The following is a 15,998-nucleotide window of genomic DNA, read 5'->3' on the forward strand; positions in this document are numbered from 1 at the left end:
ATTTTTGTAGCACGCCGATATTCATTTCTAAGACAATAATACCTTTTACGTAATAGAAGATAAGCAGATGATTTTACTTTTGCGTTATTAACGGATAAAAACAAAAGTCTAGTTGACTGTGACTCAGCACTGCACATCGCACGTGGAACCATAATACGACCTTGTCCCAAGATAAGGCATCGCAATTCAGAACTAACGTTCAGGTTATCTGCTGACACTTCTGAAGACATTTACTTGTTCATATCGTTGACAAGCATGGGAAAATCCATCTTACCTAAAGATACAATAAAAACAGTTTTCTTGCTCATCTTATGGTTAGATCGTTGTCACATTGCGCAATAAACTGAAATGTATGTGAGCTTTCGAACCGGAGACCTGTGAAAAAACACAGGAGCATTTTTAAACACATGTTTCTACTCAATTTCGGACTGATGGCACGAAACAAACACTTAATGTCAACAATATTGCATGGGGGCTTGATTAAATATAATGGAAATATTTTTTAATTTTAGTCGCTGTATGTCCGGCTACGAAGTCTCGTAACCGGTTGGCCCCGACCAGTATTAGTACGCAATCTGACTGCATAGAATAACATCAAAGAATGAAAGAAAACTTCTGTTAACACAATTAATTAATTAAGTCCCCAGCAACTATAAAAGCTACGAAACAACAAAGCACAAATGTAACTGTTCTGTGTGTGGAAGTGTGATTCAACGTACACATCTGGCACGGTTTTTCCTCAATAAGACAAGGTATTTTAAATACCATTTACACTGAATTAATTAAATAAAACTGAAATACTACACTTGCACATAGAAACCCGAATTACAGTCTAATACATGAACACAAGCCAGATGCTTTGTTGACTGAACCTGTGACCAAGAGGCATTGTATTTAGCACATTTGAAATAAAAAATAAAATATTTTTTTTACCTTCATATATATTGTCGAAACATACACTCTGATCATTACAACATCCGCAATCGAACAGCATCGGCTGTCTAGCCCATCAGAACAACTGCATACAACGTGCTCACAACTAGTCACGGCTACATCAGAACTCCTCCTGCCCACTTCTCAATAAGCACTCCCACCACGACTTCTCGACAAGCACTGCCAGTGGAGGCGGCTGAATAATTGGCGCAATATCTGGCGCTGTGACTCAGTGTAGCCACCTTTCATATGCCCCTCCTCCACGGGCTAGAATTTGATGGTATTTTTGCCAGCATTGGTGGTGAAAATACCACCAAATTCGTCCAAAAAATAGAGACAAAAATTAAAAAGTAATATTAATAAGTATATATCACATAACTAAATAAATTTTGGCTTTGCACTGACCCTTCAATAACCTAATATATAAAATACAGTAAGGAATACAAATGCTTGCATACATATGATTTTACATAATAGTTTACACAAGTATCATGTGGTTAAACAATTCAATCAATAGCGTCAGCAATGACGAATAGGTGCAGGTAAGAGTCTCACAACATCTCATAAACAGTAAACACACAAAAAATCAGTTTATACAAATATTCACATAAAATCCTTTCAATAGTTCAATAAACAAGTAGAACTCCTCAGAGTAGTTGACAGTTCCAACAGTAGCACCCAGCAATGATCAACAGGTGCAAATAGCAGTCTCATAACATTTCATCAGCAGTATTTAAACAGCTTCAACAGTGGCACCCAAAAATGGCGAGCAGGCGCAGACACCAACAAGTGACATCATTTCAGCAGAAGCAGTCCATCAGTGGCACCCAGTAATGTTGAGCAGGTGCAGACAGCAACAAGTGACATTATTTCAGTAGAAGCAGTTACAACAGTGTCACCCAGCAATGTTGAACATGTGCAAACAGCAACAAGTGACATCATTTCAGTAGAAGCAGTTCCATCAGTAGAACCCAGCATTGTTGAACAGGTGCAGACAACCACAAGTGACATCATTTCAGCAGAAGCAGTCCATCAGTGGCACCCAGTAATGTTGAGCAGGTGCAGACACCAACAAGTGACATTATGTCAGTAGAAGCAGTTCCATCAGTGGCACCCAGCAATGTTGAACAGGTGCAGACACCAACAAGTGACATTATGTCAGTAGAAGCAGTTCCATCAGTGGCACCCAGCAATGTTGAACAGGTGCAGACACCAACAAGTGACATCATTTCAGTAGAATCAGTTCCATCAGTGGCACCCAGCAATGTTGAGCAGGTGCAGACAGCAACAAGTGACATTATTTCAGTAGAAGCAGTTACAACAGTGTCACCCAGCAATGTTGAACATGTGCAAACAGCAACAAGTGACATCATTTCAGTAGAAGCAGTTCCATCAGTAGAACCCAGCATTGTTGAACAGGTGCGGACACCCACAAGTGACATTATGTCAGTAGATGCAGTTCCATCAGTGGCACCCAGCGATGTTGAACAGGTGCAGACAGCAACAAGTGACATCTCATCACTGGTTGGGCATTTCCAACAGTGGCACCCAGCAATGATGAGCAGGTGCAGACAGCAACAAGTGACATCATTTCAGTAGAAGTAGTTCCATCAGTAGCTCCCAGCATTGTTGAACAGGTGCAGACACCAACAAGTGACATTTCAGTAGAAGCAGTTCCATCAGTGGCACCCAGTAATGTTGAACAGGTGCAGGTAACAGTCCATAATATTCACTATCACTAATTAAGTAGTTCATCATAGTTCATTAGCACAAATTAAACATCTCCTAGTGGCACCCATCATGTTGAACAAGTGCAGGTAAAGTCCATAATATTCACTATCACTAATTAAATAGTTCATCAGAGTTCATTAGCACAAATTAAACATCTCCTAGTGGCACCCATCATGCTGAACAAGTGCAGGTAACAGTCCATAATATTCACTATCACTAATTAGACAGTTCATCAGAGTTTATCAGCAGAAATTAAACATCTCCTAGTGGCACCCAGCAATGTTGAATAGGTGCAAGCACGAACAACAGTTTGAAGGCACACACAATTGCTTTTACAAAATTATTATCAATTCTCTTACACTAAACATACAAATTATAATAAACACACAAATGATATCAGATAATTGTCATATTAAATATTACAAGTACACAAATATCAGTAAATCTATAATATTTATGGGTGTCAGTGCAAGCCACAACAAACAAGTAAAATAATATTTAGGAGATAGATCGGTACCAATTATTTGGGATTAGGAAAGGAAAACACACGAAACACACTCACTCATCTCTCATCCACATTTAAGTACTACTGTGTAACTGAATAGTGTTAACTGTGTAAATGCAATTCTGTCCAAAATTTTATGTTCAACTTGTGTATCAAGTAGTAGTGGCAGCAATGTATAACAGTCAATAATACACTCCTGGAAATTGAAATAAGAACACCGTGAATTCATTGTCCCAGGAAGGGGAAACTTTATTGACACATTCCTGGGGTCAGATACATCACATGATCACACTGACAGAACCACAGGCACATAGACACAGGCAACAGAGCATGCACAATGTCGGCACTAGTTCAGTGTATATCCACCTTTCGCAGCAATGCAGGCTGCTATTCTCCCATGGAGACGATCATAGAGATGCTGGATGTAGTCCTGTGGAACGGCTTGCCATGCCATTTCCACCTGGCGCCTCAGTTGGACCAGCGTTCGTGCTGGACGTGCAGACCGCGTGAGACGACGCTTCATCCAGTCCCAAACATGCTCAATGGGGGACAGATCCAGAGATCTTGCTGGCCAGGGTAGTTGACTTACACTTTCTAGAGCACGTTGGGTGGCCCGGGATACATGCGGACGTGCATTGTCCTGTTGGAACAGCAAGTTCCCTTGCCGGTCTAGGAATGGTAGAACGATGGGTTCGATGACGGTTTGGATGTACCGTGCACTATTCAGTGTCCCGTCGACGATCACCAGTGGTGTACGGCCAGTGTAGGGGATCGCTCCCCACACCATGATGCCGGGTGTTGGCCCTGTGTGCCTCGGTCGTATGCAGTCCTGATTGTGGCGCTCACCTGCACGGCGCCAAACACGCATACGACCATCATTGGCACCAAGGCAGAAGCGACTCTCATCGCTGAAGACGACACGTCTCCATTCGTCCCTCCATTCACGCCTGTCGCGACACCACTGGAGGCGGGCTGCACGATGTTGGGGCGTGAGCGGAAGACGGCCTAACGGTGTGCGGGACCGTAGCCCAGTTTCATGGAGACGGTTGCGAATGGTCCTCGCCGATACCCCAGGAGCAACAGTGTCCCTAATTTGCTGGGAAGTGGCGGTGCGGTCCCCTACGGCACTGCGTAGGATCCTACGGTCTTGGCGTGCATCCGTGCGTCGCTGCGGTCCGGTCCCAGGTCGATGGGCACGTGCACCTTCCGCCGACCACTGGCGACAACATCGATGTACTGTGGAGACCTCACGCCCCACGTGTTGAGCAATTCGGCGGTACGTCCACCCAGCCTCCCGCATGCCCACTATACGCCCTCGCTCAAAGTCCGTCAACTGCACATACGGTTCACGTCCACGCTGTCGCGGCATGCTACCAGTGTTAAAGACTGCGATGGAGCTCCGTATGCCACGGCAAACTGGCTGACACTGACGGCGGCGGTGCACAAATGCTGCGCAGCTAGCGCCATTCGACGGCCAACACCGCGGTTCCTGGTGTGTCCGCTGTGCCGTGCGTGTGATCATTGCTTGTACAGCCCTCTCGCAGTGTCCGGAGCAAGTATGGTGGGTCTGACACACCGGTGTCAATGTGTTCTTTTTTCCATTTCCAGGAGTGTAGTTAGTCAACGTCATAGTTATCATGTCAAGACCAATGTTTGCCAAGCCAAATCAAAATGTACGGTTACTGAACAACTGTCAGTGTGCCAAGATATGCAAATGCTTCCTCTCTCCAAAAAAAAGTATATACTGCTTATTGATTTAACAAAGTGTGTGTGTAGACAATCTTCTTTCCACTTGAGTGTTCTAGTCTGCCATCTTCATCCTCCTTGTTCCATATAGACCAACAAAAAAAAAAAAAAATGCTCCTCACTTACTTTACCTCTTATCCACCAAAACTCCAATAATCATCAGCATCACATAATCTTAGTACCTCAATAATACCTCTTACGTCGATACATATAAACCTTATCATCAATATCATTTACCTTGCCTCTTGTCCACCAAAACTCCAATAATCATTAACTTCACACAATCTCAATACCTCAATAATACCTCTTCAATACGTCCATACATATAAACCTTATTACCAATATCATTTCACTTCCATAACAACTCTTTCCTCTAGTCAGTCTCCACGAACAAGTACAGACAAAATCCTAGTGCAAACTTCAATTCATCATCCCATACAATCCGCAGACACAATGTCCACACACAACCTCTGTGTAGTCCATCTGACCCATATCTTCTACTCATTATGAATCATAAAATACATTTTGGTTACAACGTCCATCATTAAATAAAAGAAATGCCTACATGACCTCTAACAGCCTTTAGTTTGAATAACTTTCAGTAAGTAAGTACGAGTACAGAGTGTGTATGATCATAATTTTTCACAGTGTGTACACCACTTCAAGAATCACGGCAAAACAGAAGCAAACATGTGGAGTATTTCTTGTGTCAAGTGTCACTTACTATTTCAATTGCTCACGAAGAATGCAGTGTAATAACTGTCAATGGTCTAAACCTAGTGTTGGTATGTCATATCGTTAGCTTCCTTCCTATTAGCGTAAATTTATACAGCTTCCATAAAACCTCCAGCTCATGTGACTTCTATGAAGTTTCTTGTACTAATGTCGTTCGTCGAATTATAGCAGTTCATTTTCCTATCTTAAAAATATAAGGCACTGAGCGTAAGCAAAACATGCAATAGCGAGTAAATATACCAGTGGAGAACAGAATGTCAACAAGTGGATGCAGCACAATTCCTACAACGAGGCTCTGCCAAGCGAACAACCTATAATTAATACCATAGTGTGACCTAAACTCCATGTTCATACACCGCATATCAGCATTTCTATATACCAAATTAAAGAGTAGTTATGACAACAAAACAGAAATGTGTAAATATGCAATCCATATGCAGAGCAGCAAATATGTATCTTACATAATAAACAGATCATTAGCCTCATATCAGCATAAGCAAATAAATGTTCACATGTAATCTTAATAAGTAAACATGAAGGCGCAAGCAGATAAATCACAAAGTATAACTTACATACATAACCACAGTCAGCACAATTAATCAGGTGACAATTATAATTTAAATAAATAAGCACAACAGGCACATAATAAAAAATATGACATCAGTGAAAAAGCAGTGCAGCCAAGCGATGCATAATATACACAAGTAACAACCTTGTTCATTAAACAATCATTGTCAATATCAGTTAACACGAAGTATGAATCACGTAATCGCGAGCAGCAAATTACGTCTAAAGTACGTACCTAAGTGGAAATATGTTACCTGAAAAATAAACTCAATTAATAGTTACCTTTTTAGTTTATTAGTTTCTTCTTCGAAATTACATTCTTCCTGAAAATTTCTTGATAGCAAGTCCTCTTAACGTCGGACACACACAGAATTTACCTGAAGTTCTTAAATATTTTATACAACCGTATCCTGAAAAATACTGAACGTTAATAACATAATTTTTCAAGTCACTATAGCTTTATACTGAATTTAATCAGAGAAATTTTGTTTACGGCTGTCAGTGCATTCGCACTGAACGCTCAAACAGCTGTAGGTACGCGTGACGTAGGAAGTAATTGTTTGCGGTCAACGACTGCCTTGTGCGGCGCGCAGACTTGACCGTTGCTTTGAGTATGTGCCGCCGCCAGAACACGGCGCGGTATCCTTGTACTCTCCGTGTGTTTACATGTAACTGTTAGTCTCTCAAAAGTATGTCATTCCACAAAAATTTTAACGTTCGATATATGATGTATTCCCTTAGAGCGTCGAGATTTAAGAGTTTCTACTTCAACAGTGTTATCATGAATAATTTTGCGAACTCTATATGGACCATTATAAAGCAGAAAAAATTTGCCCACAAGCCTTTTCCTTTGTGAGACAAACGGTGAGACTTAATTAACACCTTTTGACCAACTGACAAGGTTTTTAAACGACCAGGACGTTTAGCTGATTTCTCTCTTCTAGCAGCCGCAGATGCAATATTTTGTAGAGCCAGGTTGACAACTTCAGAATGCCGCAGTTTCCGTGAAGGCGGAAAAGGAACGATTTCAGAAATGCGATTTGTCGGTGCTTTATTTTTTAATATCAATATAGACGGTAAAGTAGTTGAATCATTAGGGAGTTCATTCAGAATGTTTTGAAAAATATGAAGATACTGATCCCAAGTTCTGTGATTCTGATGACAATAAAGACGACACAATTTATTGATTTCCTTCATCCATCTCTCTGAAGCGTTAGATTGAGGGTGAAAAAGTGAAATGAAAATTGGTTTAATCTTACGACGCCGTAGAGTACGAAGCCAAATTTTAGAGCGAAACTGTGATCCATTATCTGATATAACCTTATCAACATGACCCACTTCTTTAAGAAAATGTTTGATGAAAGCGTTAGATACTGAACGAGCTGTTGCTTTGCGTAAAGGTGTAAAACACACATATTTTGATGTCAATTCCACTGCTACCAAAATGTACGCAAAACCATTAGTAGAACGAACCACTGGGCCGAACAAATCGACTGCAGCCATGTCCTTTAATTTCGCTGGAATGATAGGAAACAACGGTGCTCTGTGAGAAATAGTTGGCGGCTTAGCCTTTTGACATAATTTGCATTTGGCAAGAACACATCGAATACGTTTTTCCATATTATTGAAGTAGCAATTTTCTCGCAATTTATGAAAGCATTTTCTGGGACCAAAGTGCGCATAACTGAAATGTGTATACCAAATCAATTTATTAACCCACTCATCAGGAATACAAACTAACCAAACAGAGTTGTCGACCGATTTTCGTTTAAAAAGAATATCATTGCGTACTAAATAATACTGTCTAATCGCTACGCTTTCCTTTCTCCTCCACTTCTCCTTAATGTCCTTCCAGATTGGATCCATATTTTGCTCCTTAGCGATGTCCTGGAGCGAAGACGAAATAAAATTCTCAAACGCAACACCTTGAATATACATCAAACAATAATTGTTTTCTTTGCAGTCCTCTTCAGCACTTTGTTTCAAACCCATAGGTGCACGTGATAAAGCATCAGCAACAATATTTGAAGAACCCTGTATGTAGACAATACTAAAATCAAACTCCTGTAGGTACAACGCCCGTCGTGACAATCTTCCATGAGTTAATTTTGTTGACTTAAGAAATTCCAGAGCTCGATGATCGGTGTAAACCTTAGTATGTCTCCCATACAAAAATATGCGAAATTTTGTGAAAGCCCATACAACAGCCAAAGCTTCAAGTTCCGTAATCGAATAATTCTTTTCTGATTTAGAGAGAACACGACTTCCAAATGCAATAGTTTTCTGTACTACAACGCCGTTTTCTTCTATCTCTTGAAATAAATGTGCACCTAGGCCTTTGTATGATGAGTCTGTCGCCAAACAAAAATCTTTAGATAAATCCGGATGTGAAAGAAGTGGAGCAGCAACTAAAGCATCACGAAGTTGTTCAAATTCTGATTGAGCTTCCTCATCCCAACACCAATTAGAATTATTTCCAGATAGTTCACATAAACGAGGTGTGGCCAAATCGTCCAATCTAACAAAGCGTCTAAGAAAATTACAGACACCAAGGAAACTACGAACATCACGTTTTGTAGTAGGAACAGCATAATTACGAATAGCATCTAGTTTCTCTGGATCAGGAAGAATACCTTCTGTAGAAATTATATGACCAAGAAATTTCACCTGAGAACGACCAAATTCAGATTTTTCCAAGTTCACTGTAATGCCAACTCTTGCAAAAATACATAATAATGAATCTAAAATTTTGTTATGCTCACTCCAAGAACGTTTAGCAATAAGAATATCGTCAACATATGAAGTGATATTGTCACGAAGATAAACAGGTAAAAATTTCGTTTAAACTACGAATGAATGCTGCTGAAGATACAGTAAGTCCAAACGGTAATTTCCGAAATTGATAACAGTTACCAAAGGCTAAAAAGGCAGTGTATTTTCTACAATCAGGGTGAAGTTCTATTTGCCAAAAACTTGCGCGCATATCAATCATGGATAAAACTTTAATTCCATGGAAATGTTGAAGAAGTTCATCTAAATTTTGTGGACGGTCAGTTTCAGGAATGATGATATTATTATCTGTCTGGAATCCAGAACCAAACGAATCGACCCATCCTTTTTAAGAACGACATGTAATGGGCTGGTATAAAGACTGACTGCTGGCTCAATAATGCCTTGATCTAACATGTATTGAAGTTCACTCTTAACCTTGTCTCTGTAAGCCAAAGGAATAGCGTAAGTTTTCCTCCGAAATGGTGTGTGTTCTTTTACTTTAAATAAATATTGTAAGCCTTGTATAGTTCCTGTGTGATGACTAAATACTGTAGCATGTGAAGTCAAAATTTGGTGCAGTTCTTCTCTTGCAACGTCATCTGGCACTTCAGCTTTCTTAACCTTTTCATTAGTTAATTCTTCGCTATTAATTATATCATCCATCCCGTCTCTGTATCTGTCGTTGTCATGAATGAACACATTGTCGTCATAATGCTCAGCGAAAACATCAGAAATAAGAAACCTTAAACATTTTGTGTCTGATTCAGATTTTGTTAAACACTCGAAAAATTTCAAACTTTTCGGCATTCCGGCAACAGTCAAATTCACACTTCCTTCTTTAAAGTTTAAAATTGCCTTATGTGTGTTAAGAAACTCCATACCTAATATAATTTGTGTGTTGCGTAATGGAACAATAATAAAATTAGCAGAAAATTCGTATCCTTGACAAATGAAATTTAGGTTGGTCTGCTGTTTGACTTCCACACTTTTTCCAGAAATAGCGCCTCGAATTGTAGTTTTAGAAACAGGTAACACAGGACAAGCAATAGTTCTTACACATATACGAAAAACTGATTCACTAATGACATTCAATGGGCTCCCAGAATCTAAAACTGCAGTGAACTTATTCTTACCCACACATACTTCAATAACAGGATGTAAAAATGCGTCTACATTATGTTCCTTTTCGTCTAGCAAAATGTCTCTCATGTCTTCCAGGCGTACGTAATGAAAAGTTGTAGTGTCATTACTTTCTGAACCGTCTATATTGCTGCCAGAAGCCGAAGCTACAAGTTATTGTCGATTGTTGGCGTCACGTCTTTGATTATTTCCGTCATTTCGCGGATCAATTTCTACGATTTGCACTTGTCTCTCTGAATTTCTGTCACGCGGAGGATGCCAATTAGGTCCCTCCTGTCTGTTACCTGTAAATTCTTGGTTGTGTCTGTTATTAAAATTTCTGTTTTCCTGGCTATCTGCACGACTACCTCTTGTGTAATTTCGACTGTCACTTCTGAAATTATTGTTATATCTACTACCCTGGTTATTTCTGTAGTAAGAATTCCTATTATTGTATGAATAATTTCTGTCTTGATGATACCGATTACTGTTTCCGTATGATTGATCATTCCGGTAGGAATTTCCGTTATTATAACTGTCTGTGTAATTTCTGTTAAACCGTCTGTTATTGTCATAAGGCTGGTATCTATTGTCCTGTCTGTTACGTCTGTCATTTTCAAAATTACCACTATAACGTCCGTTCCGATCATTATCCCTTCTCTCTGAAAATCTATTGTGGCAACTGTTACTGAAAAAATTACAAGAAGTCCCGTCGTCGTTGTCATACTCAAGTTCTTGTAGAAACGTCTTAAAAGTCTCAATGTCGTCTTTACATCTTCCGGCTAAAGCAATTTGTCTTATGGATTGTGGCAGCTTAGTTAAACAAGTGCGAATTAATTCGGTCGGGCTATAAGGGTTGGAAAGGAACTGATTCTTTCGAATCATGTCTTCAAAGTATTCTGCTGGCGTGCGGAACTCAGAGTGTTTAAAATTACGCTGCATAATAAGACTATGTTTGACTCTGTCTTGTGTATTTTCGGACCAATATGCCGATAGAAACGCATGATAAAAATCATTTAGATTATTACAATCTCTAATAAGTGCGCGCATGCGCGTCGCCGGTTCGTTTTCTAAATATCCACACATAAATTCCGGTTTGTGACTTAGTGGCCAATTTGGTGGAAGTGCGTACATAAATTGATCTAACCATGAACATGGATGTATGTCATTCTTAGAATTGCGAAAGATCTTAAATTTCCGAACAGTTAAAGAGTGTTTATAGTCAAAGTTTTCTCCTCGTGGCGACAAAGACCTACCGCGTCTGTCCCAGTCCGGATGTCGATTATCGTCAAGTTCGCGCGCCTGGCGCTCTCTTCTTGCATCTCGTAAATGAAATAAATTATTTTCTTCAAAGCCCTCTGCTATCTGCGATTCTAAATTTCTTCTGCTGTCTTTTCCTACGATTTCGCCTTCAATTTGTTTGACTTGCTTTCGTAATGCCTCAAATTCCCTTTTAACGCGTTCATTAAATTTTCCCTGACTTTCAACATGTTTATTTATGCTCTGGTACTCTTCTGTTTCTGCAAATGGCAATGGAGCTGTATCATCTGAATCTCTGTCCCCATTTAAACTAAGACTTGTCAATTTATCTGCAATCTCCTCAACTCTTTCCGATAAGTCACCTATTTGTTCTTTCTGTTTATTTACGTCTTCCGTAAGTGTCGCGACTCGGGTTTCAGTATTGACACATTTAGTAGTTAGCTGTTCATACTGTTGTGTTAGGTTATTTATTCTGTCATTTAGTACGGATTCCTCGATTCTCTCAAATATTTCTTCCTTATCGTGTGCACGTTGTAAATTCAACTCTGAAAATTTTTGTACTATCACGCGACCTCTTTCTTCCTGTTCTCTATCCTGTTCCTTTTGTCTAATCTCTACTGCAATTAATCTATTATTGTTAGAATTCAAAATCGGTTGTACTTCTTCTCTAATTTCTTTCTTTAATTCATCTTTCCTGTTTTTGAAACATGTCCCTATTCGTGAATCTAACCGTGTTTCCATTGTTTCCATCTCTGTTTTAATTGTTCCTATTTGTGAGTCTAACCGTGTTTCCATTGTTTCCATCTCTGTTTTAATTGTTCCTATTTGTGAGTCTAACCGTGTTGCCACTATTTTTAATTCAGACCCTAACTGTGATCCCACTGTTTTTAATTCAGATCCCAAATTAAATATTGCACTCATCAACTGCTCCATATTAACTTGTTCAAAATTATTTTCGCCCCTAAAATTTCCCGTAAAACTAACTTCCTTCGTCATAGCATTAAAGCTATCTGTGTCCGATACTATTCCAGAATCTTCTGTCGTTAATCTCGTATTCCGAAAATTTTTTGATTGTGAAAAATTTTGAACTGGTTCCGGCCTATTTTACAGACTTATTAAATTGTTTTCAACTTCATTATTCATCATACTGTTGTCCTGTGTTGGCGAGTTCGCCATATCAACAATTTCGTCATTCTGACTATCCATCATTTTTGCCTTTTTCATCGATCACGTAATCATTTACAAAATATACAAAACTCGCCCCTATACGAAAATTACACACAATGACACTTTATCTCCAACAATACCATTCACACGAAAAGCTTTCCGACAAACACGATTAACGAACAATTGAAATCTTCATAATTGCACAAAATTATCAAACCCATGTACAAGACATCAAAAATTAAATTCTGCCAAAATACCATTAAAAGAATGACAAGACAACTGCAAATGCTTAGTTACCAAATCTATACATGCAATATAGACTACAACTACTAAACTACACATAACTTCAACAATACTACTGTCTGCTATTTTTACTATCAGAAGAATTCGAAGGGACGATCCTGGCAGGGTCGCCACGTGCTTGGAGGATTGATTAAATATAATGCAAATATTTTTTTATTTTAGTCGCTGTACGCCCGGCTACGAAGTCTCGTAACCGGTTGGCCCTGACCAGTATTAGTACACAATCTGACTGCATAGAATAACAACAAAGAATGAAAGAAAACTTCTGTTAACACAATTAATTAATTAAGTCCCCAGCAACTATAAAAGCTACAAAACAACAAAGCACAAATGTAACTGTTCTGTGTGTGGAAGTGTGATTCAACGTACACATCTGGCACGGTTTTTCCTCAATAAGACAAGGTATTTTAAATACCATTTACACTGAATTAATTAAATAAAACTGAAATACTACACTTGCACATAGAAACCCGAATTACAGTCTAATACATGAACACAAGCCAGATGCTTTGTTGACTGAACCTGTGACCAAGAGGCATTGTATTTAGCACATTTGAAATAAAAAATAAAATATTTTTTTTACCTTCATATATATTGTCGAAACATACACTCTCATCATTACAACATACGCAATCGAACAGCATCGGCTGTGTAGCCCATCAGAACAACTGCATACAACGTGCTCACAACTAGTCACGGCTACATCAGAACTCCTCCTGCCCACTTCTCAATAAGCACTCCCACCACGACTTCTCGACAAGCACTGCCAGTGGAGGCGGCTGAATAATACTCTTTGGCGCAATCTCTGGCGCTGTGACTCAGTGTAGCCACCTTTCAATATGTCGAGTATAATACCACAAGAGAGAGGAAATGAGCAGCATTCACCGAAGTTTAGTAGAAGTAATGGAAGTGGGCAATGTAAAAATAAAAAGGGGAAAAGTAGATGCTATAAAAGTTTAGCTAGCATTCAAGCTTTGAGGAGTAACAGGATAACCATGCGTCCTGCGCCTACTTTCGTCCTCCACGTAGAAATTAACTGGCCATACACGAGCGGATTTCCGCTAGGGGCAGAACCGATGGCCAATTTCGACGGTACCTGTGAGGGATCCGGCAATCCAGTCTGAGGCCCTTCGTTTCCCACTAACATGCAGGCCCAGCCCATCCAATATAGTCTCTCCGCTCTGCCCGCGGGCTGGGTCCGTTCGTGTGTGCCACAAATCGGCTGATTGTCGTGATTTATCCGCCGATTCAGGACGTGGTCATAGGCGACGAGTTTCAGGAGTTGCAGCTGTGTCTCTCCGCAAGTGCGTTGCAATATCCGGCAATTATAGGCATATTGTACATTGACGTGGGCATGCAGCTTTACTGTACGATTAAATGATGGTGACGTCCTCTTGGGTAAAATATTCCGGAGGTAAAATAGTCCCCCATTCGGATCTCCGGGCGGGGACTACTCAGGAGGACGTCGTTATCAGGAGAAAGAAAACTGGCGTTCTACAGATCGGAGTGTGAAATGTCAGATCCCATAATCGGGCAGGTAGGTTAGAAAATTTAAAAAGGGAAATGGGTAGATTAAAGTTAGATATAGTGGGAATTAGTGAAGTTCGGTGGCAGGAGGAACAAGTCTTTTGGTCAGGCGAATACAGGGTTATAAATACAAAATCAAATAGGGGTAATGCAGGAGTAGGTTTAATAATGAATAAAAAAATAGGTGTACGGGTAAGCTACTACAAACAGCATAATGAACGCGTTATTGTGGCCAAGATAGACACGAAGCCCATGCCTACCACAGTAGTACAAGTTTATATGCCAACTAGCTCTGCTGATGACGAAGAAATTGAAGAAATGTGTGATGAAATAAAAGAAATTATTCAGATAGTGAAGAGGGACGAAAATTTAATAGTCATGGGTGACTGGAATTCGGTAGTAGGAAAAGGGAGAGAAGGAAACGTAGTAGGTGAATATGGATTGGGGGGAAGAAATGAAAGAGGAAGCCGCCTGGCAGAATTTTGTACAGAGCACAACTTAATCTTAGCTAACACTTGGTTCAAGAATCACAAAAGAAGGTTGTATACATGGAAGAAGCCTGGAGATACTGACAGGTTTCAGATAGGTTATATAATGGTAAGACAGAGATTTAGGAACCAGGTTTTAAATTGTAAGACATTTCCAGGGGCAGATGTGGACTCTGACCACAATCTATTGGTTATGAACTGTAGATCAAAACTGAAGAAATTGCAAAAAGGTGGGAATTTAAGGAAATGGGACCTGGATAAACTGAAAGAACCAGAGGTCGTACAGAGTACAAGGAGAGCATATGGGAACAATTGACAGGAATAGGGGAAAGAAATACAGTAGAAGAGGATAAAATACGTAAAAAGACGAGGACTGCTAGAAATCCTTGAGTAACAGAAGAAATATTGAACTTAATTGATGAAAGGAAAAAATATAAAAATGCAGTAAATGAAGCAGACAAAAAGGAATACAAATGTCTCAAAAATGAGATTGACAGGAAGTGCAAAATGGCTAAGCAGGGATGGCTAGAGGACCAATGTGAGGATGTAGAGGCTTCTCTCACCAGGGGAAAGATAGATACTGCCGACAGGAAAATTAAAGAGACCTTTGGAGAAAAGAGAACCACTTGTATGAATATCAAGAGCTCAGATGGAAACCCAGTTCTAAGCAAAGAAGGGAAAGCAGAAAGGTGGAAGGAGTATATAGAGGGTCTATACAAGGGTGATGTAGTTGAAGACAATATTATGGAAATGAAAGAGGATGTAGATGAAGATGAAATGGGAGATATGATACTGCGTGAACAGTTTGACAGAGCACTGAAAGACCTGAGTCGAAACAAGGTCCCGGGAGTAGACAGCATTCCATTAGAACTACTGACAGCCTTGGGAGAGCAAGTCCTGACAAAGCTCTACCATCTGGCGAGCAAGATGTATGAGACAGGCGAAATACCCTCAGACTTCAAGAAGAATATAATAATTCCAATCCCAAAGAAAGCAGGTGTTGACAGATGTGAAAATTTCCGAACTATCAGTTTAATAAGTCATGGGTGCAAAATACTAACGCGAATTCTTTACAGACGAATAGAAAAACTAGTAGAAGCCGACCTAGGGGAAGATCAGTTTGGATTCCGTAGAAATATTGGAAC

The sequence above is a fragment of the Schistocerca americana genome, chromosome 7 (assembly GCF_021461395.2).
Source record: "Schistocerca americana isolate TAMUIC-IGC-003095 chromosome 7, iqSchAmer2.1, whole genome shotgun sequence".
Classification (NCBI taxonomy): Eukaryota; Metazoa; Arthropoda; class Insecta; order Orthoptera; family Acrididae; genus Schistocerca; species Schistocerca americana.